Source organism: Leucoraja erinacea, chromosome 26, assembly GCF_028641065.1.
Source record: "Leucoraja erinacea ecotype New England chromosome 26, Leri_hhj_1, whole genome shotgun sequence".
NCBI classification, from domain to species: domain Eukaryota; kingdom Metazoa; phylum Chordata; class Chondrichthyes; order Rajiformes; family Rajidae; genus Leucoraja; species Leucoraja erinaceus.
Window position 1 is genome coordinate 25,785,682 of NC_073402.1, and position 24,367 is coordinate 25,810,048.

General features: G+C 45.0%; 2 non-coding genes across 2 annotated transcripts; both read right to left on the bottom strand.

Annotated features, from left to right (window-relative positions):
- Nucleotides 1-10,203: 10,203 nt before the first annotated feature.
- Nucleotides 10,204-10,275, bottom strand: trnaa-cgc (transfer RNA alanine (anticodon CGC)). The gene has a single exon. It is a non-coding gene; the product is annotated as a tRNA-Ala (tRNA).
- An 11,550-nt stretch (nt 10,276-21,825) lies between these two features.
- On the bottom strand, nt 21,826-21,897 carry trnaa-cgc (transfer RNA alanine (anticodon CGC)). The gene has a single exon. It is a non-coding gene; the product is annotated as a tRNA-Ala (tRNA).
- Nucleotides 21,898-24,367: the final 2,470 nt, after the last annotated feature.

The window sequence follows — 24,367 nt, forward strand, 5'->3', positions numbered from 1 at the left end:
ACCTTCTTGGAGAGATGGGTCACAAGACCCCAAGCTTTCATTTAAGTTGCATAATGTTCTTTTGGTTTTCTAGTTTTAGTTTGTAGTTTTAGAGATACAGTGGGAACCAGACCCTTAGGCCCATCGAGTCCATCTTTGGAATGTGGGAGGAAACCGGAACACTATTATCAAACCATTTTCTCTGCACCAACTCAATATAATTAACGCAGTTGGTAATATAATTAGTACTGTCAGTGATATAATTAATACTGCAGGTAGTATGATTAATACTAGTGGCAGTGCGCCTTCTTTTTGAGCTCAGCAAGGTTTCCTTTGCTGGACGCGAGGGGTTTCAAAGATCATTAACATTAAATGATCCTTTACTGACTGAGCTGAACTACTGATGCATACGTTTTCAGTGGAGCATTCAAATTCCAATTTTCCACAGATTCCACTTATTCAAGGTTTCAAGGACAAGGTTTATTGTCTCATGTACCGATTAAGGCACAGTGAAACTCGATTACCATGCAAGAGTTTCATATTATTATGGTCAAAAAGTTGCCAATGGAGATATTTCGATTCTACTTGATGTCAAAAACTGGGACATTAGCCTGACATAATGAAAGGCATTGCAAGTCCAACGTTTACAGGAAGATTATTCATTCTTTAACACCGACCCTTCACAGATATTTAAAATCAAAGCTTTGCCTTATTAAATAAGGCCATGAGAAATAACATGGTATCAACTTCTGCAGGTGCTGTGAAGTGTGAAATGAAGTCTTTTACCCAGAAGTTTTTAAACTCTCCCTGTCTATCACTCTATCAGTAATGGGCCTGTCCCACTTACGCGACTTTTTCGGCGACTGCCGGCACCCGTCTTAGGTTGCCGAAAATTTTCAACGTGTTGAAAATTCAGCGGTGTCCAGAAAGACGCTACGACTCTATAGGTGACTAGGAGATTGCTCACGACCATACAGGCGGCATGTCGCGGGGTGAAGCCTGTATGGTCGTGAGTAGTCGCCCAAAGAGTCGTACCTTGTTTTGGTCGCCATTGGATTTTCAACATGTTGAAAATTTTCGGAGACCTGCTGTAACTATGACGGGTGCCAGCAGTCGCCGAAAAAAAGTGGGACACAAGGCATCCATACCCATTGGTTCAGAACACCCCTTCAATTCAGGATACCTCTCGTCAGTACCTTTCAATTTATAATCCCATTAACATGGCAAAGGTTCAAGGATACACCAGTATGTTTGCGGATGTCCAGAACATTCCTCTTGAAGTGCGGGATCAGAGGGTGGGTTAGAGAGGTGGAAGACGTGGCCACAACATGGGGAAGAGCAGAACCCATGATGATCAGATGCTAGTGAAGAGGAGGAGGAGGTATGGTGAACGTCCATGGAGATCTCGGAGATTCTCCAGACACAATTTGTAAAGGGAGTGAGAGGATGTAGCTGTGGCAATCACTGTCAGGCATCAAGTACAGAGGGTACGATGCAGTGTCTCAAAAAACCCAATCATCTCATTCATCTGAAGGTCAGCAAACACTTTCCCAAACGTCTCGCCCCATCAACTGCATCAGCAGCCAACATTCCTTAATGGACTCATCCACTCACCTCCCAGCAATCGTGATCAAAGAGTACTTGGTCTTGTCCAGCCTAGTGCGTCTTCCATTCAGAGTCCATCACACATCACTGTCACCTCTTTCATCTGTAGAAAGAAAAAACCATTGCCAACATTTGAGATTGATGACTCTTTGACGGACATAAGAAATGTCAGAAAGCAGGTAATACGTTGCAGAATTCGGGTTAAACACAAGGAATATGAGATAGGATGGTGATCAAGGGAGACCGACTAGCAGCGGGAGAGTTGCTGCCTTAACGCACCAGAGACTCGATTTCGATCCTGGCTACGGGTGCTGTCTGGACGGAGTTTGGATGTTCTCCCCGTGATCTGCCTGGGTTTTCTCCGGGTGCTCCGGTTTCCTCCCACACTCCAAAGACGTGCAGGTTTGTAGGTTGTGTGGGAACTGAAGGAGGGTCTTGACCTGGAACATCACCCATTCCTTCTCTCCAGCAATGCTGCCTGTCCGGCTGAGTTACTCCAGCATTTTGTGTCTATCTTAGATTGATTGGCTTGGTAGAATTGGAAATTGTCCTTAGTGTGTGCAGGATAGTGTTAGTGTGTGAGGATCACTGGCCGGCACGGGCTCGATGGGCCGAAAGACCTGTTTCCGCTTTGTATCCCAAAACTAAATTTTTAAAGTGCTAAGTGAGGGAGAGAGAATAATAATAATAATAATAATAATAAATTTTATTTATGGGCGCCTTTCAAGAGTCTCAAGGACACCTTACAAAAATTTTGCAGGTAGAGGAAAAACATGTAAGGGGAATGAAATAAATAGTAGAGACATGACTAGTACACAAAGTAAATACAGAATTCAATACAAAACACAATATGAGGCAATTAATGCACAGATGAAAAGGGAGGGGGACGTGGGGCTAAGGATAGGCAGAGGTGAAGAGATGGGTCTTGAGGCGGGACTGGAAGATGGTGAACACGAGCGGATGGGTTTGAGGCGGGAGAAGGCTCTGTCCCCACTGGGAGGATGTGGATGGAGGGAGACACGGAATTGAGGGATTCAGTTGGGGGGGGGGGGGGGGGGGGGGTTCCAGAGTCCGGGGGAAGGCTCTGTCCCCAAAACTGGGGGGGGGGGGGGGGGGGTGGGGGAGGGGGGGGGGGGGGGGGGGGGGGGGGGGGGGGGGTGAGGGGGGGGCTTGGGGGGGGGGGGGGGGGGGGGACCAGGTGGAGGGTGGTGGAGGAGGGGAGGTTGGCTGATGTGGATCTGAGGGACCGTGAGGGTTGGTAGGGGGAGAGGGGGAGAGGAGGTCAGGGAGATATGGGGGGGCCAGATGGTGGAGGGCTTCGTAGGTGAGGATCAGGATTGTGTAGTTGATCCGGTGGGAGATGGGAAGCCAGTGCAGTTGTTTGAGGACTGGAGTGAGCGGGTGTGACGAATTTGGGTGGGGGGGGGGGGGGGGGGGGGGGGGGGGGGGGGGGGGGGGGGGGGGGGGGGGGGGGGGGGGGGGGGGGGGGGGGGGGGGGGGGGGGGGGGGGGGGTTGAGAGTCGGAGTTGCGTTCTGGACCAGTTGGAGGACGGTTGATGTTTGGTGTGGGTGATGAGTCGGGCGGCTGTGTTCTGGACCAGGTGGAGTCGGTTGATGTAGATGGAGCTGATGCCAAGGAGAAGTGAGTTGCAGTAGTCCAGTCGGGAGGAGGTGAAGGCATGGATGAGTCTTTCAGCAGCGGGAGGTGTGAGAGAGGGTCTGAGTTTGGCGATGTTGCGGAGATGAAAGAAGGAGGTTTTCATGACATGGCGGATGTGAGGCTCAAGGGAGAGGGTGGAATCAAAGATCACGCCAAGGTTGCGGGCCTGGGGAGATGGGAGACAGTGGTGCCGTCGATGGTGAGAGTGGGGTTATTGATTTTGCTGAGTGTGATGAAAGTGTGTCAATTGCTCTGTGAGAATTTTTCTGTTTTTAAAATCCAATAGCCTTCGTGGTCACTGAATTGAATTAACTGACTTCCTCGCTCCCAACTACTGCGGTGAAGTGGATTTCAAGGCACTTTGTTACAAATCCAGTTGGGCTAATTGTTTTGTAAGAAAACCACTATACCACAACTCTGCTGATTATATACAGAATGGGCTTCACTTTAGGAGAGCGGCAGGATATGATTTCCACCACAACACAGAATATGCCTAAGCCCGACCAGTTAAAATCTACCATTAGAATGAGTGTTCTCCATTTTAAAGTAATTCCAGTGGATAAACCAGTTCCAATATCAACATCCTCTATTGTCATTTTAATTGATTATAAATTTCTACCCTAGTAAATAATAATAATAATATTACAAATTACATAAAAATGCATTTCATATTAAAAAATATCATAAAGTACAAATAAAATCTTAGTATATCACATAAAAGCATCATAAATTATATAGTTTTTTAAAACACAATACATGAATTAAAAACCCAAATAAAGAATACCCAATTAGATGCATTTGCACAGATTAGCTTGCGCTATAATAATACAGCCTTGAACAATTAAAAATGAGCCAAATGAAAGCTTCATTGAAACAATGAGCTAGCCAAAGGTATCAAGCCAGGAATCCCAGAATGAGAGAGAGAAAGAGAGAGTGAGAGATAACAGTGATTCATCTTCTGTCCAGGTGCTAACTGTGCAGTCCAACAGTGATGGCACGTTCTATTTTGCTGCTGAAATTCAGTTCCATTGAAGTTACAGGAACTAGATTCAGAATGTGGAGCCACAGTGACTGTAACTGAAGAAATGTAGACAAGAGAGAGGGGAAACACGAGAGAGAGGGAAGACGGGATTGAGAAAGAGAGAGAGAGAAAGAGAGAGAGAGAGAGAGAAAGAGAGAGAGAAAGAGAGAGAGAAAGAGAGAGAGAAAGAGAGAGAGAAAGAGAGAGAAAGAGAGCCATTTGCTCTCTATTTGCAAAAAGCTGCACTGAAGTAAGTGCTCTCCCTACAAACCAATAAATAATGAAGACAGCTAGAGTTTAAATACCTATCTGCAAGTGTTTCATTTTACAAGCATTTTGTACAGTGAACTCCACTCTGTATCTGCATGTAATGTGGTGAAAGGTTTACTGACTGCCATTATCCCTTTATTCCCAGGCTATCAACTATGAAGCTGCAGAATGCATTTGTTGGGATCATGCAGATAAGTGCTCAATTTTAAAAGCCAAAAGCCACATTAAACTTTACTTTTCCAACCACCCATGATGATAATGCAGCTTAATGGGCCGATCATTTTCCCAGCCATTCATTTTGTAAGAATCTGCACTCAGAATGTGGGCATCAGTGACAAGGCCAAAATTCATTGCCTTTTTGCTGGTAGATTGCGTGATTCACTACTTCACTTCAAAGAGCAATCAAGAATTGGCATTGGACTGGAGTCACACATAGAGTAAAGGGAAGTAAAGACAGGAGATTGCCTTCCCTGTAGTGTATTAGTGAAGCATTTAGGTTTTCATAGCAATCCAGCAGTTTACTTTCTCTGTTACTGACAGCAGCTGTTGAACATCAAGATTTAAGTTTTACAGATACGTTTTAGAGATACAGCGTGGAATCAGGTCCTTCAGCACACCGAGTACACGCCATCCACGATCGCCCATGCACAAGTTCAATCCTACACTCTGGGGACAATTTACAGAAGCCAATTAACCTATAAACATGCGCGTCTTTGGAATGTGGGAGCAAACCGGAGCACATAGAGAAAACCCACGCGGTCACAGGGAGAAGGTAGCGGACTGGGTCTAAAAATATTGGTTGCCAGGAGACAAAGGGGGCCCACTTCATCAGGGGCCCACTTGCCATCGGGCAAGCTGACACCCTGGCCAGTCCGCCACTGATTCCAGGCCCCATTCCCCACCAACACCCCAAACTACTCATTCTTGACAAAAGGGCAAACGTGTTTCATTATGACAACTGCTCTACAACACCAAGGCATAGATATAACAATAGACCTGTCGTGTGTGTGTCATAACAGGACCCTTGCACACTTTGTTTGTTACACTAACATTCAAACAGGTCAATAATTTGCTTTGGATGAGAATACTTTTGTTATTTAGTTTAGAAACATCGCATGGAAACAGGCCCTTCGGCCTACCAAGTCCATGCTGACCATCGATCACCTGTTCACACTAGCTCTTTGTTATCCCACTTTCTCATCCACTCCCCATACACACGGGGTCATTTACAGTGGACAATTGACCTACAAACCCACGCGTCTTTTGGATGAGGGTACTCCAGTGAGTACCCAAAGGAAGCCCACACAGTCACAGGGAGAACGTGCAAACTCCACACAGACAACACCTGACGTCAGGATTGAAACCGGGCCTCTGGAGCCACCGTACTATTGAATTGGTGTGTGACATGTGGATTTTTATTTTAACTGGAAACTGGTTCTATTGAGTAGACATACGCTTGATCGAAGGGTTAAATATGCATGACGTCTGTTTGATACTAGCACATGTTACTGCGGAGAACTTCATGTTTATAAGTGATAGGAGCAGAATTAGGCCATTCGGCCCATCAAGTCTACTCCGCCAGTCCAGCATGGCTGATCTATCTCTCCCTCCTAATCCCATTCTCCTGCCTTCTCCCCATAACCCCTGACACCTGTATTTGTCAAGGACTATCAAGATCAAGATGTACAACTTGTACAATGAAGGCCACATATCATTCCATTTGGAAATAGAAGACTTTTAGTTACTACCTGGAAATGTTCCAAACTGTAACCCTGGCAACCGAATTGCGATCTCTATAATCAAAGGTGCTAATACATACATATCATCTTTAACGAGCAAATGTTTTTATGAAAATATGATGGTTATTATAAAAATTGCAACATGAAGGTTACATCCTCAAAATTGTTGAACATGGTTGCTATTGTTCATGTGATAGAAGCAGAATTAGGCCATTCGGCCCATAAAGTCTACTCTGCTATTCAATCTGGCTGATCTATCTTTTCCTCCTAACCCCATTCTCCTGCCTTCTCCCCACAACCCCTGACACCAGCAGTAATCAAGAATCTATCTAGCTAGCTATCTATCTCTGCCTTAAAAATATCCGCAAAGATTGCTTTTTACTCATGTGAGTGATAGGTGGTGCCCTGGTAGTTATTAAGTCGGCCACAATTTGTGTGAAGACATCGTGGTATGAGCTAAGAGATGAGCTAAGGGATACAGTACTGAAACAGGCCCTTCGCCCCACCAAGACCATGCCGACCATTTATCACCTCTGCACTAGATCCATGTCCTACACACAAGGGGTAATTTTACAGAAGCCAATTAACCTGCGAACCTGCACGTCTTTGGGATGTGGGAGGAAACCAGAGCACTTGGAGAAAACCCACACAATTACAGGGAGAACGTGCAAACTCCGTACGGACAGCGTCCGTAGTCAAGATCGAACCTGGGACACTGGCACTGTGAGGCAGTAGTTCTACTGCTGTGACACTGGGCTGCCCTAAATCTGAGGGAATTCTTTTTTTTAAAGAGTTGACATCCAGAACCCATTTATTTTCTAAGCATTCAAAATGAAGGAGAAACAGCACCTCCTCAAATAACTCCCCATGTTTTCTTTCCATTTCTTATGAAAACAGTGGACTTGGCTCCGTACACAAAAACGTTCTCAACGGAGATCTCTATTCCAAGTGTTTTTGTGTTCTCCAGAAACTCAGTGAAGGAGGCAGAGTGGGAGTTTGCTTTCTTTTTAAAATATTTGATGTCTCATTGCTCTGGATGGGAGATAAGGGGCACAAATGAAAGCGAAAATGCTGAAAATCCAAAGCATAAATCAAAGCCAGGTTGGGAAAATAAAGGCTAACATTACAGCAGTGTTTACTGCATTTGCAACAGAAATGTAACAGACAGGAACTTCTTCTTCTTGCGTACGGCGTGCAAATCCTAAAGTTGTCGGACAACTTGTTCTATTTGATCTTATTTGATTGTGCACGCCAGGTTGATTGCATTCGTCGAAACATGACGGACCACGTGAAGGTTACAATCTCCCACCCCAGACAGGCTCAATGACCTGCCCTGTGTCCAGCAGATAGATATAATCACGTGCATAAGTTCTAAGAGCAGGATTAGGCTATTCGGACAATCAAATCCATTCCACCATTCCATCGTGGCCGATCTATCTTTCCCTCTCAACCCCATTCTCCTGCCTTTGCCCCTTAACCCCTGACACCCAACATGAAGAAGGTGCATCAGTGCCTTTATATTTCTGAGCATTTTAAAGAGATTTGTCATTTCACCGAATACTCTAACCAATATCCACAGATTGATAAGTCATAGGAGCAGAATTAGGCCATTCGAACCAATTGAGTCTACTCCACCATTCAATCGTGGCTGATCTATCTCTCCCTCCTAACCCCATTCTCCTGCCTTCACCCCAAAATTTCTGACACCCTTACACAGGGTAGCTCAGGGGTAGAGTTGCTGCCTTACAGCTCCAGAGACCAGGGTTCGATCCCGACTACTGGTGCTGTCTGTACAGAGTTTGTACTTTCTCCCCATGACTTGCATGGGTTTTCTCCGGGTGCTCCGGTTTCCTCCCACATTCCAAAGACGTACAGGTTTGTAGGCTATTGGGCCTGTCCCACTTACGCCACTTTTTCGGCGACTGCCAGTCATAGGTCGTTGCAGGTTGCTGAAAAATTTCACATGTTGAAAATCCAGCGGCGACCCGAACAAGGCTCGATACTTTGGGCGACTACTCAGGACCATACAGGCTTCACTCCACGACATGTCGCCAGGGTGTCGCCTGTATGGTTGTGAGTAGTCTGCTCAGTCGCCCAAAGAGTCGTTGTGTCTTTCTGGTCGTCGCTGGATTTGAAAATTTTCGGCGACCTATAACGGGAGCCAGCAGTCGCTGAAAAAGTTGCGTAAGTGGGACAGGCCCATAATTGGCTTTGTTAAACTGTAAATTGTCACTAGTGTGTGGAAGATGGCGTTCATTTGACGGGATTGCAGGTCGGCACGTACTCGGTGGGCTGAAGGCCCTGTTTCTGCGCTCTATCTTTAGACTAAACTAAACTAAGCAAGAATGCAATAAATGCATAAACCTCTTTCATCCCCGGAGGGAAATTGTTCTGCCGACAGTCACAACACACAAGGTACACAAAGACTCGAAATTAAAAGTGGAAACAAAAAGAGAAAGGCAAGCGACTGTCGGCTGGCTTCCGTGGGCACAGCGTCTTCACCGAAACAAATTAACAAACAAACAAACACACAGACTTATCCTCTGGGCCGAGGATTCTAAACTAGAGTTCCCCCCCACCCCACACAGGGTCTCCCTTTGTTCTCCCACCGTCCCTCACAGTCTCTCTATGCCGGGTCCGGATTGTTCTTCACAGCAGTCTCCTGTCTTCAGACGTCGTTCTGGTCATCGGCGGCGCGGTTGTTCGACGGACGTGCGCGGCTCACCAGAATCTGAAAATCTCCACTTTAAATGCACAGTTGAAAGTATCCCAACTGGGTGCATCATGGCCCGGTAAACCAATCCCAATGCACGGGAATGCAAGAGGGTGTCAAAAGTGGTGGGCTCAGCCCGGTCCATCACAGGCTCAATAGTCATCACCATCAATGGCATCTACATGAGGCCTGGAGAATAGAGCATCTATCATCGACCCCCACCATCCAGGTGATGCCTTCTTCTCACTGCTCCTGTTGGGCAGGGAGGGAGTAGAGAATTGTACATTCACCGAACTCCATGCATGTGTGGATCATTGATCAAATATCCCTCCGAGGCAGAGAATTTCACAGACTCACAACTCTCTGGGTGAAAAAGTTTTTCCTCATCTCCGTTCTAAATGGCTTACCTCTTATTCTTAAACTGTGGCCCCGGGTTCTGGACTCCCCCAACATCGGGATCATGTTTCCTGCCTCTAGCGTATCCAAACCCTTAACAATCTTATATGTTTCAATGAGATCCCTTCTCATCCTTCTAAACTCCAGAGTGTACAAGCCCAGCTGCTCCATTCTCTCAGCATACGACAACCCCGCCATCCCGGGAATTAACCTTTTAAACCTACGCTGCACTCCCTCAATAGCAAGAATCTCCTTCCTCAAATTAGGAGACCAAAACTGCACACAATACTCCAGGTGTGGTCCTCACTAGGGCTCTGTACGATTCTGACAAAGGAGCTCATGCACACATATAATATAGTAACATACATGAAACTAATAATTACTGAAATTAAAAGCAATGCATAGCTAAGGCTCAAAATCTGAATGCTAAATAAAAAATGATTAGAAGGCTGGCCAGTATCTTAGTTTTAGTTTAGTTTAGAGATACAGCATGGAAGCAGGCCCTTCGGCCCACAGAGTCCGTGCTGACCAACGATCACCCGTGCACACTAGTTCTACCCAACGCACCACGAACAAATTACAGAAGCTAATTAACCTACAAACCTGCACGCCTTTGGAATGTGGGTGGAAACTGGAGCACCCGGAGAAAACCCACACGATAACACACAGGGAGAACGTACAAACTCTGTAAAGACAGCAGTCAGGATTGAACCCGGGTCTATTGGCGCTGTAAGGCAGCATCTCTACCACTGTGCCGCCCGCCTGTCACACCAGAATGGTATTTTCCTTGCAGTATTTCCTTGGCCTTAAGTAAAACCTGTGGAGATGCCGGGGATTGAACCCGGGACCTCATACATGCGAAGCATGCGCTCTACCACTGAGCTACATCCCCTACATCTGTGAGTGAGAAGCAAAGTTAACAACACCATCCCAACAAAAGATCGCAGCTCTACAGCAGAACCACATTTTCCATTTTGATCTATTTCTAATTTCCTCTGCAAATCCAGAATTGTAGGCTGTTTTCTAAAGGCCTAAAGCAAAAAACCTTTTACTGTCCTTCTCCAGAAATACAGTCAATTACATTTTAATTCCATTAATGCCGTCAGCATCAGAGTTTAAAACTGAACACAATTTCCACAGTTTGGGAAATGTTCGCTTGGCTCTCTGCATTGAAGTCATCTCGGACTCTTTAAAACTCAGACTGATACAAGTCTAGCCCGTGCTGAGATTAGAAACAAGGAACTGCAGGTGCTGATTTACACAAAAGGACACAAAGTACTGGAGTAGCTCAATAGGTCCAGCAGCCTCTCTGGAGAATGTGGATAGGTGAGGTGAACATAGGGGTGGCACGGTGGCGCAGCGGTAGAGTTGCTGCCTTACAGCGCCAGAGACCCCGGTTTGATTCTGACTATGGGTGCTGTCTGTACGGAGTCTGTACGTTCTCCCTGTGACTGCATGAGTTTACTCCAGCTGCCACGGTTTCCTTCCACCACTCTACCGCTGTGCCATCGTGCCGCACTGTGACGACTTATGCCCCTGTCCCACTTAGGAAACCTGAACGGAAACCTCTGGAGACTTTGCGCCCCCCCCCCCCCCAAGGTTTTCCGTGCGGTTCCCGTGAGGTTGCAGGTGGTTGCCGGAGGTTGCAGGTAGTGGAAGCAGGTAGGGAGACTGACAAAAACCTCCGGGAACCGCACGGAAACCTTGGGTGGGGCGCAAAGTCTCCAGAGGTTTCCGTTCAGGTTTCCTAAGTGGGACAGGGGCATTAGTTTCCGTGGAAGGTGGGAGATGGCTTTTTTTAAGGTGAGGGGGAAAATATTTAATAGGCACCTGAGAGGCAACCTTGTAACACAGAGGGTGGTGAGTATATGGAATGAGCTGCCAGAGGAGGTAATTGTGGCAGGTACTGGCCCCATAGCAGAAACATCCACGTAGCGGGGCTGGAGACTGGAAGTATCCCGAGCCAATTCTGCCACCACCATCATCGATTGCAACAAGTGATGGCTCCCACTGATTGTCGCCAGAAGCTCGCGTCCTTTTCAGGACGGACGATGACAGCGATGTCAACATTTGTAACATGGAAAATGGACAGGAAAGAAGAAGGCAGGTACTTACACAACATTTAAAAGACATTTGGGCAGGTACATGGATAGGAGAGGTTTAAATGAATATGGCAAAACACAGGCAGGTGGGACTAGTGTAGATGGGGCATCTTGGTCAGCATGGGCAAGTTGGACTGAAGGGCCTGTTTCAACACAGTATGACTGGTTCTCTGGATACTTTCAAGAGAGAGCTAGATAGGGCTCTTAAAGTCAGGGGATATGGGGAGAACGCAGGAACGGGGTACTGATTGGGGATGATCAGCCATGATCACATTGAATGGCGGTGCTGGCTCGAAGGGCCAAATGGCCTATTCCTGCACCTATTGTCTATTGTCTATGACACTAATTCTCTCATAATTCACAATGCTCTTGAATATTCTCTTGAATGCACATTTGATCTTTTGAGATCCATATTATATTTGTATAGCTGTTCAAACACTTCAACATTCGAAAATGTTCTTTGTTACCTTTTGTGGCATCAGTTTGATTGAATAGATAATATTCTCATCCACGTATTAGGTGCAGCTTTTCAACTATAATTTCACGATTGCTCTCTGCTTGTAAACTGCCATTGTATTTGTACCTTGTACTGAATGAAATTCTTTAGCTTTCCTGTGAGCCATTTCCACAGTGCTCACAATTTTACACACAAGGTCAAATGTGAGATTCTATGTGCTGAGAAGCTCCAATTCATCAGCTAAACTATCTATCTTCCACATAGATAATCTAGGTTGCAGGACCAAGAAAATGAGATGACATATTTAACTACAGTCTCCTCTGGTTCCTGACTCCTTGTTCCAAATTTGCAATTCTCCACAATTAATGATTTTTTTCTGTTAATATTACCCTTTAACTTTGCATTAAACAAAACATTCTTTTCCTTTTGTGGCGTTAGATTTGCAAACATATAATTTGTTTCTGAAGAAGTCTGAAGAAGGGTTTCGGCCCGAAACGTTGCCTATTTCCTTCGCTCCATTGATGCTGCTGTACCCGCTGAGTTTCTGTCTACCTTTGATTTTCCAGCATCTGCAGTTCCTTCTTAAACAATAATTTGTTTCTGAATCTATTTCAGATCTCACAAGAACTTATTTTGAATTCCTGTGTCGAAATTACTTTTGTGTTGGCACACTTCCGGCATTAACCTCAGTTTTCAATTCTTGTTATTTGCTCAATTGCTCTTAACAAAAAATTAAGGATGAAATACGTGTAAATTGAAAGATTCAGGCACCATCCCTCACAAGACTGGCATTGTAACCATCTCAAGTCTGAGCAGCCATTTTGTTCATCTACTGATGCTATTCCCACCAAGACTGATGACGTGGCACCAGAATGGATGAAGTTTTCCAATGTTACCAACGGCAGCACTATCTAATTCATTAAACCACAATGCTTCCTCAAACTAATCCCAAAATAAATAGTCAAGAGCTCTCCCAGGCCAATCCATCTAAACACCTAAAGTCATCCCACTAGTCACACCACATCTGTATTACATATCCCTGCATGAATTGTGGCTGTTCGCAACCAAAACTTCTCACATCTGTTGGGTCTCCTTCTAAGGTGGAGTTTGGCCAGCCTTCTCTCATGGTACTCACTCAGAGTCAGTTATTACTCTGCTCTGCTCAGCAATGGAGCAAGTGTTGAAGCGTGCAATGGAGCAATTCTTGAAAGGGTTCAGAAAAGATTTACAAGGATGTTGCCAGGACTAGAAGGTGTGAGCTATAGGGAGAGGTTGAGTATGCTGGGTCTCTATTCCATGGAGCGTAGGAGGATGAGGGGAGATCTTATAGAGGTATACAAAATCATGAGAGGAATTGATCAGGTAGATGCACAGTCTTTTACCCAGAGTAGGGGAATCAAGGACCAGAGGACATAGGTTCAAGGTGAAGAGGAAAAGATTTTAATAGGAATCCGAGAGTAACTTTTTCCACACAGAGCGGTGGGTGTTTGGAACAAGCTGCCAGAGGAGGTAGTTGAGGCTGGGACTATCCCATCATTTAAGAAACGCTTGGACAGGTACATGGATAGGACAGGTTTGGAATGATATGGGCCAAGCGCAGGCAAGTGGGACTAGGATAGCTGGGACATGGGTGGCGAGTTGGGCCGAAGGGCCTGTTTCCGCACTGTATCACTCTATGACTCTCTGACTGTAAGTGCCTGATCTTGCTGTTGTATTCTGCTGACACATCTTGCTTCACTCAAAGCTGTTTTTTTTTTACCTCTTTACAAGAGACCCGTTCTTTCCACGTCATGCAAGGTCCATGTTTGTGGAGCAATTTTTAATGGATGTGTTTAGTTTAGTTTCATTTAGTTTATTATTGTTGCGTGTACCGAGATACAATGAATAACTTTTTGTCGCATGCTATCCAGTCAGCGAAAAGGCGAGCGTGATTACAATCAAACCAACCGCAGTGTATCCAGGATACAGATAATGTCCAATAAAGTCTCATTAATGATAGCTTAAATGTCTTCAATCAGGTTGAGATGGAAGGTAGGGACCCGCTCCCTAGTTGGTGCGAGGACAGTTCAGTTGCCTGATAACAGCTGGGAAGAAACTGTCCCTGAATCTGGAGAGATGCATTTTCAAACACCTGTACCTCTTGCCTGATGGGATGTGTAGGTTCTTAGGTTCTTAGGTTACACAAAAAAGCTGGAGAAACTCAGCGGGTGCAGCAGCATCTATGGAGCGAAGGAAATAGGCAACGTTTCGGGCCGAAACCCTTCTTCAGACTGATCGGGGGCGGGGGTGGGTGGGGACAAGAAAGGGAAAAGGAGGAGTAGCCAGAAGGCTGGGGGATGGGAGGAGACAGCAGGGGGGCTGAGGAAGGGGAGAAGACAGCAAGGACTAACAAAATACTCTACTGTGTAGGTTCTTATCCAACTGCACATAGTGTCAGCAACATAATTAACCAAAAAGTGCCACAAATGACTGTGAAAACACGTGCATACGGTTCATTCCACTCTCCCCAATGACTCAGTGCACACGTCATGCATAGTCCAGCCATAGGAACGGAGGCAGGGGAAAACGTTCAAGAAGGGGGAGAGCCGACTGTAAGTGGAATGGAGAAAATTAGTGAGGGTGTCTGAAAGGTACAGAAAATAAAGGTTTAAATCCTTTAAACCTCTGTCCCACGGTGCGAGTTCATTCCAAAAGCTCTCCCGAGTCTACAAAAATTCAAACTCGTGACAAGTGCGGAGAATGAACGTAGCGGGTACGTCGGAGCTCGGGGACGTCTCTTAGCGGCTCGTAACGCTAACTGCAGGTACTCAGGAAGACTCGCTAACGGCAGGTAAGCACGGGAAGACTCGTGAAGAATTTTCAACATGATGAAAAATGTCCACGAGAGCCCCGAGTACCGATGAGTGGCCATTACCGTAAATCTCCGAGTTCGAATCAGGGCAAACTCGGGAGAACTCTTGGAATTAACTCGTACAGTGGGACAGGGCTATTCGTTTTTCTATTTAAAGATACAGCACAGAAACCGGCCCTTTGACCCACTGAGTCTGTGTCGACCAGTGATCACCCTGTACACTCACACTACCCTCCACACTAGGAACAATTTACAATTTGTACAGAGGCCAATTAACCTACAAACCTGCACGTCTTTGGAGAGTGGGAGGAAACTGGAGCACATAGTGAAAACCCACGCGGTCACGGGGAGAACGTGCAAACTCTACACAGACAGAACCCGTAGTCAGGATCGAACCCTGGTCTCTGGCTCTGCAAGGCCGCAACTCTACCGCTGCTCCACCGAGCCACCCCCTTGCCAAGAAAGGATTCTTGCTGTGTCTGATGGCATATGCCTAACAACTAGGAACGTGGAATAAAACGGACGGGGCCACGACTGACACGTCGTGGAACAGTGGCTTAGAGAGGGGCAGGACTGGCAGCTTACCGTGCGTGGGTGAGAGGGTTTCCAATGAAATATAGGGGCTTGAAGGAAAGGCAGGTGACAATGTCGATTAAAGAAACAATCGCAGCTGTGAGAAGAGATGGCCACTCATTTTTTGAGCGTGTACTGCAAGAAATCAGAGGAACAAATGTTTTTTTTATCACAGGCTGGACATAACAGTAAAACCCCATGGGACCCAAGGGGAGAATGACAAATTGATTCCAAAATTGGCTCTGTGGCAGGAAGCAAAGATGAATGGCTGATGTATGTTTTTGTTTTTGTGACAGATTGTGTTATCAATGAAGTTTCAGTAGACTCAGTATGCCATCCTCTGCTTGGAATATATTATTTAGATTGGGGAATGCCGAGGTCTGCAGATGATCTTCTTCTTCTTTCGTGTGGCATGCACAGCTTAAAGTTGTAGGACAACTTGTTCTATTTGATCTTCTGTTTGTGCACGTCTAGTTGATTGCATTAGTCGAAACAGGGCGGACCACATGAAGGTTGCAATCTTCCACCCCTGCAGATGATACAAACCTTAGATATGAGGGAGAAAGCTTTAGACTGCAGGGAGGTATAGATGCAGGCACAAGGAACTGCAGGTGCTGGTATCTTGAGCAAAACACAGAGTGCTGGAGGAACTCAGCGGGTCAAGCTGCAGCTGTGGAGAGATTGGACAGGCGGCGTTTCAGGTCGGGACTCTTCATCGGAAGAAGGCTCTGTATCCAAAACACCACCTGCCCAGCCCCTCCACGGATGCTGCCTGACCCGCTGAGTTCCTCCGACACTTTGTGCTTCGCTTGTTGAGCAAGATTTAGATAATCTGGTCACTCGGGCCGAAAAATCAGAAAATGAGAATTTAATCCAGGAAAGATTGGGGTAATACATTTGGGGAATGTGCAATTGGGCAAGAGAAATTATTATACAACTGGATAGCTATTGAGCAGTGTAGAAGAACTGATACCAATCCATGGATTCTCAATGAATGTGATGGCATTATATTTCTAAAGAGCAATAAATGTTATCATGGTATGTTTCAAACAGAAGCTGCTGCAAAGTTCTCACTGGCAAGGGAATAGTTTTTCAATTCAAAGATCCAAAGACACAAAAAAGGTAAGAATTGGCTCTATCACTCTAAAAGTGAGCAGCCAAGAAAAGATACAATGTGCTGCAGTAATTCAGCGGGTCAGGCAGCACCTCTGGAGAAAAGGGATGGGTGATGTTTTGGGTTTGGGGCCCTTCTTCCAACTGGTTCCTTTCTACACGTTAAAAAAACAGCCTCTTTGACTCACTAAAAATCCACAGCCAAGAAAAGACACAAAGTGCTGGAGTAACTCAACTGGGTCAGGCAGCATTTCTGGAAAAGGTGACATTTCGGGTCGGAACCCTTTGTCTTTCCGACTTTCCGATCCGAAACGTCACATATACCTTTTCTCCAGAGATAAGCTGCCTGACCCGTTGAGTTCTTCCAGCATTTTGTGTCGATCATAAACCAGCATCTGTGTATAAACCAGCATCTGCAGTTCCTTCCTACGCAAACTTTAAATCCGACACACTTATCATTTTCATAACCAATTGCCCAGCAATTTCAGTTTGATATCTGCATAAAACACGCTAAGATTTGATCACTGATACTGGATACTGGGAAAGTAATTTTTCGCATTTGCATTGCTACAGTGGCGTTGCCATGGGGAGTTCACCAAACATAAGGTGTATTGAACTAGGGGAAGCAAGAGGTCTCGGGGAATTAAATATTAATCTCTCAACAGCTACTGGGAGCAATTGGCCGGCAAAACAACGTGTTTATTTTATTGCCTTTTAGTTAAAAATGGAGATAAAAGGTGATCTTTCTTTTTCGTTTCATGTTATCTTTTACCACATCTGCCAATACCAAATAGATCTGTCGACCTGAGGGGTAAATACTGGCTCCATATTCATCAGAATTATACTTTAACACATCCTATTCCTCATCTCTGGTGTTATTCTGCAACAATTTTCAACAGTTTGCTCTCATCTGTGTCCGCCTCGTCCCTTGCCAAAGAACAAGTTAGCCTTGCTGATCTTAGTAATTACAATTGGTTTGTACTTGTCATTGAATTTGGTCGTACCTGTATTACATTTACTATTGGATACATTTCCCTTACAATTACGATTACAAATCCAGCCTGACAAATTAATTAGAACTGATCGAGCATTGAAGCATGGAGGTTATTTTCCTGAGGTAGTAATTTGTATGAATCCAGGTTAGTTTAGTTTGATTCAGATTCAGCGCGGAAACAGGCCCTTCGACCCACCGAATCCGCAATGACCAGCGATCCCCACACATTAACACTATCCTACATACATTATTACTAATTTACATTTATACCAAGCCAATTAACCAACAAACCTGTACGTCTTTAGAGTGTGGGAGGGAATATCCCTTATGACTTTATACAGGTTACTCTATAGGATCATCCCTTGGCCTCCTGTGCTCCTACGAATAAATTCTAAGCTTGCCCAATCTCTTCCAATAGCTCAGGCTCTCGAGTCTTGTTAACATCCGTGTAAATCTTCTCTGCACTCCATCCAGCTTAATGACATATACCCTTCCTACAGCAGGATATATGACAAAAGCTGAACATAATACACTTGTACAAATGAAATGCGGCCTCACCAACATCTTGCACAGCTTTCTATACGACAACAATATATCTTTAAAATCTTTTGACTTTTCGCAAAGTCAATCACACAATCAGATGGCTTTGCCTGATCTAGCAACTTTTTGTTCTTTCAGAGCTAATGATCAACCAGTTTTTTGGTCAGGTATGTTAATATTAATGACCTTCCTTAGTAATGGCAGAAGGGTAGAAATCTTGGCAGTGCTTCTTCAAGCCAATTTTACAACTTCAGCGGAAAATCGGAGGAGATTGCAAGGTGTTCCACAAATGTCTCAGGAAATCAAATGCAAGCAACTGCAGTAAAAATTCTACCCTGGACAGTGAAACATTTTGCAGCAAACAAGGGAATTAATGGACCAGGTTGCAGTTAATAAATTCATGGGAAACGGGCATGCCAACAAGTAAATAAATGGATGAAATAATGGGGCCCAGTGAATTAATGACCACAAAACAAGATGTGGCGGAACAAGGACTCACATTAAAACATTAATGGATCATTGGGCATTAGTGAATAATAGTCATTGTCCAACAGCACAGTAAAAGGTCCTTCAGCCCACGATAGATATCCAATATCCATATTTATCAAAGTTACAACACTTGGTCCCAGGTATTCTGTACTTTGATGATACGAGTGTTCATTTTGCCACTTCTCAAATGTCGTGAGAATATCTGCCTTCTCCACTCTAATCACTCTTGAAGTGAAATAGCATTCTCAACTAAATTAATAGGAAATGGACAAGCCAACATGCAAATAATGGGAACCAGCAAATTTATAACCACAAATGACAATCTTATTCGACAACAGATGGTTAATACAAGTCAAACATAATGCAAGGGCATCTTGACATTATTCTATCTTATCATTCAAGCAGACCGCACCACCACCCCCTCTTCAAGGCAATCATAAGCCCCCATTTACAGCAACGTTTCTACATGACTAGCGGTGGGGGGGTCGAACCAGAATAACTGTTGTGTTTTTAATCATTCCAGAGTTAACTATTGTGAACCAGCCTGGGCTGTCTTAATGCATGGGCACGCTGGGCAGTTGCCCATGGCCCCATGCTAATATATGTATTGTAGAATGTTATTGCAGAACATGAAAACGGAGAAGAACATCGCAAGTGCATGACGGCAAGTTTGATTCGGCATAAAGAAACTGGAAGTGGAGGGGCCCCAGTGGACTGCTTTGCCCGGGGGCCTATAATGTGGTTAAGACGGCCCTGGATCCAACATTCAGTAACTTTCCAAAAGAAACAGATTTATCTCTTCCTTATCTCTGTCGCATTCCCAGACATGAGTAAATCAGGTACAATATCAATTCTAGAAGGGATAGCGCGCCTGAAACTTATTTTGCCAAATTCCCGTGATCTTCTTCTGCGCCTGGTCAACGAGAGATGCCAATTGCCACCTCCGCACACCCTTTCGTTACTTTGTTTAGTTCCGGTCAAAATTAGGTAAATGAAGATTTTAATTTTTTCCTCTACAGTTGCAAGCTGCCCAAGCAAAATATGAGGTGCTGTGCAATTCCCACCTACTCAAATTTTAGGTTAAATTCATTGATTAGATCAGTAAATTTCCCATCAATTATCTTTGAATTAAAATTGATTTCTTAATTGCTGCAAATATATCCAAAGGGCATTTAATTAGTAGATTTCATTCGCATCTTTGAATCACTTTGGCTAAACACCTCCTGATATGTCGCTGATTAACCAACTGGGAACCAGTTATTTGGAATACTGCCATTCTCACCATGAAGGTAATATTTGTATTACACAAGATCACACTCATCCATCTGTCTTTCACACCTCACAAACTTGTTTTTAATCAATTTTTTTAACCAACCATAACAGCTCTCATGATTTTGCATGAATGCCTAAATTAAATGAAAATAAAACAAACTGTGGTTTCAGGAAAATTAAAATAATGAAGGGTGGCACAGTGGCGTAGCAGTAATTACAGCGCCAGAGACCCGGGTTTGAACCTGAATACAGGTGCTGTCTGTACGCAGTTTGTACATTCTCCCCGTGACCTGCGTGGATTTTCTCCTGGTGCTCCGGTTTCCCTCCACACTCCAAAGTGCACGTCAATTGGCTTGGTAAATTTGTAAATTGTCTCTAATGTGTGTAGAATAGTTTTAGAGTGCTGGGTTCGGTGATCAGTGCGGACTCGATGGGCCGAAGGGCCTGTTTCTATGCTGGATCTCAAAACTAAACTGAACAAATAAATGCAAGAAAATGCTGGAAATTCTCAGAAGGTCAGACTGCATCTGTGGGAAGAGAACCGGAGATCAAGTTTCAGGTTGGAGACCCTCTGTCAGTACTGGGAAGTAGCGAGGCTTGTTCAGCTGCAGAGAGAGTGGGACCTCCATGAGACGAAAGCTAGAAAGGGGGAGAGGCAGGACAAAGCAAGGTAGGACAAAGGTGACATAGTTAAGGGGGTGGGGGGTTGATAGGCAGACGGTTGGACCAAATGCCAGAGATAAGAGCAGAGTGTCCGATGACAGGTTTGAGGAGTTACGGAGGAAAGCAGCAGGGGAGAGGGAGGGGCGCAGTAAATGGGTCCAGGCGGGCACAGGGAAAGGGAGACAAAGGAGGGGGGGTGAGAAAGAGGGATGTGCAGGAGAAGGGATGGGGTGTTGAGGGCCCCTTATTCAGACTATAGAGCAGGAGAACAGAAGGCAGAGGGAGAGGGTCTCTCAATATAGGCACACCTTGAGGAGTTTTTGCAGTGGAGCAGTCAGCATGTAGAAACACAAAACTGTAGCTGCTGGGTGAAATGTTACATTATTATCACAAACTTCTTCCAATAATCCAAACAAGAAGCAACCTCGTCATAAATGGCAGTTCTGGGGGAGCCATCACGCTTTGACTCATGTTGACATCTTCCTAGTACAAATATACAATCCAATTTCTTTGGAAATTTATCACAGCTTTGCAGCACAAATCAAATGTTTTCTCACGCCTTATTCGAATCAAATACTTTAAACCTCTCTCCTCCAGTTATTAATCCTCTGGAATCTCCCTGTTTAAAACCCGTCAAGAATCTGAACATCACAATCAAATCTTTAAGAAGGAACTGCAGATGCTGGAAAAATCGGAGGTTGATAAAAATGCTGGAGAAACTCAGCGGGTGAGACAGCATCTATGGAGCGAAGGAAATAGGTCACCTATTCCTTCGCTCCATAGATGCTGTCTCACCCGCTGAGTTTCTCCAACATTTCTATCTATCACAATCAAATCAATGTTCTCTGCACGAAAAGAATCACTTCAACCTCACAACTGCCCTCAAATACGAAAAGCCTTTAATTCCTTACAACATAAATCTTTTCTGCAGCTTTTCTGTAGCATTGATCCTGCCGAATATGTGCGCAGAATATGACACAGAACTCCCTGAGTTTTTTATTTAGAGATACAGTGCAGAAACAGGCCCTTTGGCCCACGCCGACCTGCGATCCCCGCATATTAACACTATCCTACACCCACGAGGGACGATTTTTATATTTACCAAGCCAATTAACCTACATACCTGTGTGTCTTTGGAGTGTGGGAGGAAACCGAAGATCTCAAAGAAAACCCACGCAGGTCACTGGGAGAATGTACAAACTCTGTACAGACAGCACCCGTAGTCGGGATTGAACCCGGGCCTCTGGTACTGTATTCGCTGTAAGGCAGCAACTCTACCACTGCACCACTGTGCCACTGTGCAGCCTTTAAATGCATCTGCCACACACAGCAGAATGGTATTTTTCCTGGAGTATTTCCTTGACCGACATGACATTAAGTAAAACCTGTGGAGATGCCGGGGATTGAACCCGGGACCTCATACATGCGAAGCATGCGCTCTACCACTGAGCTACATCCCCTACATCTGAGAAAGTATTTGATAAAGTATTTATAAGGTAATAACATTTGACAGCAATACAGAGCAACACAGGTCATAGAGTCATAGAGTGATGCAATGTGGGAAACAGACCCTTTGGCCCATCTTGCCTACACCGACCAACATGTCCCATCTACCTTAATCCCATTTGCCTGCATTTGGCCCACATCCCTCTAAACCTGTCCTATCCATGTACTTATCTAATTGCTTCATACACGTCGTGATAGTACCTGCCTCAACTACCTCCTCCGGCAGCTCGTTCCATACACCCACCACCCTTTGTGTGAAATCCAACGCTGGTAACATGAAAGGTCATCAACCTGAAAGATTAATGGCCCTGTCCCAAGGTACGAGTTCATTCCAAGAGTTCTCCCGAGTTTGCCCTGATTCGAACTCGGAGATTTACGGTAATGGCCGCTCGTCAACATGTTGAAAAATCTTCCCGAGTCTTCCCGAGCTTACCTGCCGTTAGCAAGTCTTCCCGAGTGCCTGCCGTTAGCGTTACGAGCCGCTAAGAGACGTCCCCAAGCTCCGACATACCTGCTACGTTCATTCTCCGTGCTTACCACAAGTTTGATTTTTTTTTTAACTCGGGAGAGCTCTTGGAATAAACTCGTACCGTGTGACAGGGCCATAACTCTATTTCTCTCTACATCTGGTCTTCTGAATGGTTCCAACATTTCTCTGTGTTTATTCCAACACAGTTTCTGTAAAACATCAGGAGACATTACCGATGTGGAAGAATTCTATTAATGCCACAGATACGCAAATAAATATGAGAAACTTCAGATTGAAAGCAGACAGCCTTTTGTGTACCTCATGTCCAGTGAGTAAACCAGAACGTTAGGAAAACAGTCAAGTTAGGGTAAATGAGTTGTGGCATTTAAGGGTGAAAATAAAATGATCGCTGGAAATGCTCTGTTGTTGAAACAGCATCTACAGACCGAGAATTAGCATTAACATTTCTGGTCCGTCACCTTTCATCTTTTGTATCAAACATATTCAGTGCTTGGGATCAGTGTGAAGTGGTGAAGGATACTTGAATGAGTGTAAACCTTACTTTCATTTCACTGCTCATTCAGAACTAACTTTGATCATGGAAGACATTTCTGGAATCTTGAGAATCTAATTTTCCAATTCCGGTCAGTCGTCAGGCTAAGTTTCTAAGAGGAACGGAAGACATGCACACCTTCAAACATTTCATCGAGTTCTTTGAATTTTTTCCAACTCAGGTGTCATTGTAGCTTAGACAGGCACAAAATGCTGGAGTAACTCAGCAGGACAGGTGGCACATCTGGAGAGAAGGACTGGCTGATGTTTCGGGTCAAGACTCTTCTTCAGACTGCAGCTTAGTACTTTCAGACTTCAGACTTCAGAGATACAACATGGAAACCGGCACTTTGGCCCACCGAATCCGCGCCGACCAGCGACCACCCCGTTATCCTAAACACTAGGGACAATTTTACAATTTATCGAAGCCAATTAACCTACAAACCTGTACATCTTTGGAGTATTGGAGGAAACCGGAGCACCCTGAGAAAATCTACATGGTCACAGGGAGAATGGACAAACTCTGTACAGGCAGTACACCCGTAGTTAGGATCGAACCTGCGTCTCTGGTGCTGTAAGGCAGAAATAGCCAAGTCATCCAGGGTTTTTTATTTCATGGTTTTGGTTAAGAAGTAAATGCTGATCACACTGTTCACTGCTCCGTCCTTCCACAGTTTTATATCTGCGCAATGTTGCACTTTTTCCTTCAGAAATGACTATTATTTTTTTTTAAATCACGCTTACAACCCAAGGCAGAGGTTAAAGTTGTAAAATCCTACTTACTAGATTTACCAGGATGTTGCCAGGACTTGAGGGCCTAAGCTTTAGGGAGAGGTTGGGCAGGCAAAGACTTTATGGCTTGGAGTACAGGATAAGGGGTGATCTTATAGAGGTGTACAGGATCATGAGGGGAATAAATGCACAGTGTAGGAAGGACCGGCAGATGCTGGTTTACACTGAAGCTAGACACAAAATGCTGGAGTAACTCAGTGAGATTGGCAGCATCTCTGGAGAGAAGGAATGGGTGACGTTTCGGGTTGATTCTGAAGAAGGGTCTTGACCCGAAATGTCACCCATTCCTTCCCTCCAGAGATGCCGCTGAGTTACTCGAGCATTTTGTGTCTGCCTTCGGGTAAATGCACAGGGTCTTTTACCCAGAGTAGGGGAACCAAGAACCTTGAGACAAAGGCTTAAGGGCCTGTCCCACTGTACGAGGTAATTCAATTCTCCCGAGTTCTCCCCTGATTCGAGCTCGTGTAATGTACGTAGCGGATACGTAGGGGCTCGTACCAGTAAAAAGTTGTTTTTTTCGTCACGAGTATTTTTTTACTCGTGGACATTTTCCACAGTGTTGAAAAAACGTCACGAGTTTACCGGATTTCCCGAGCACCTACTGTTACTCG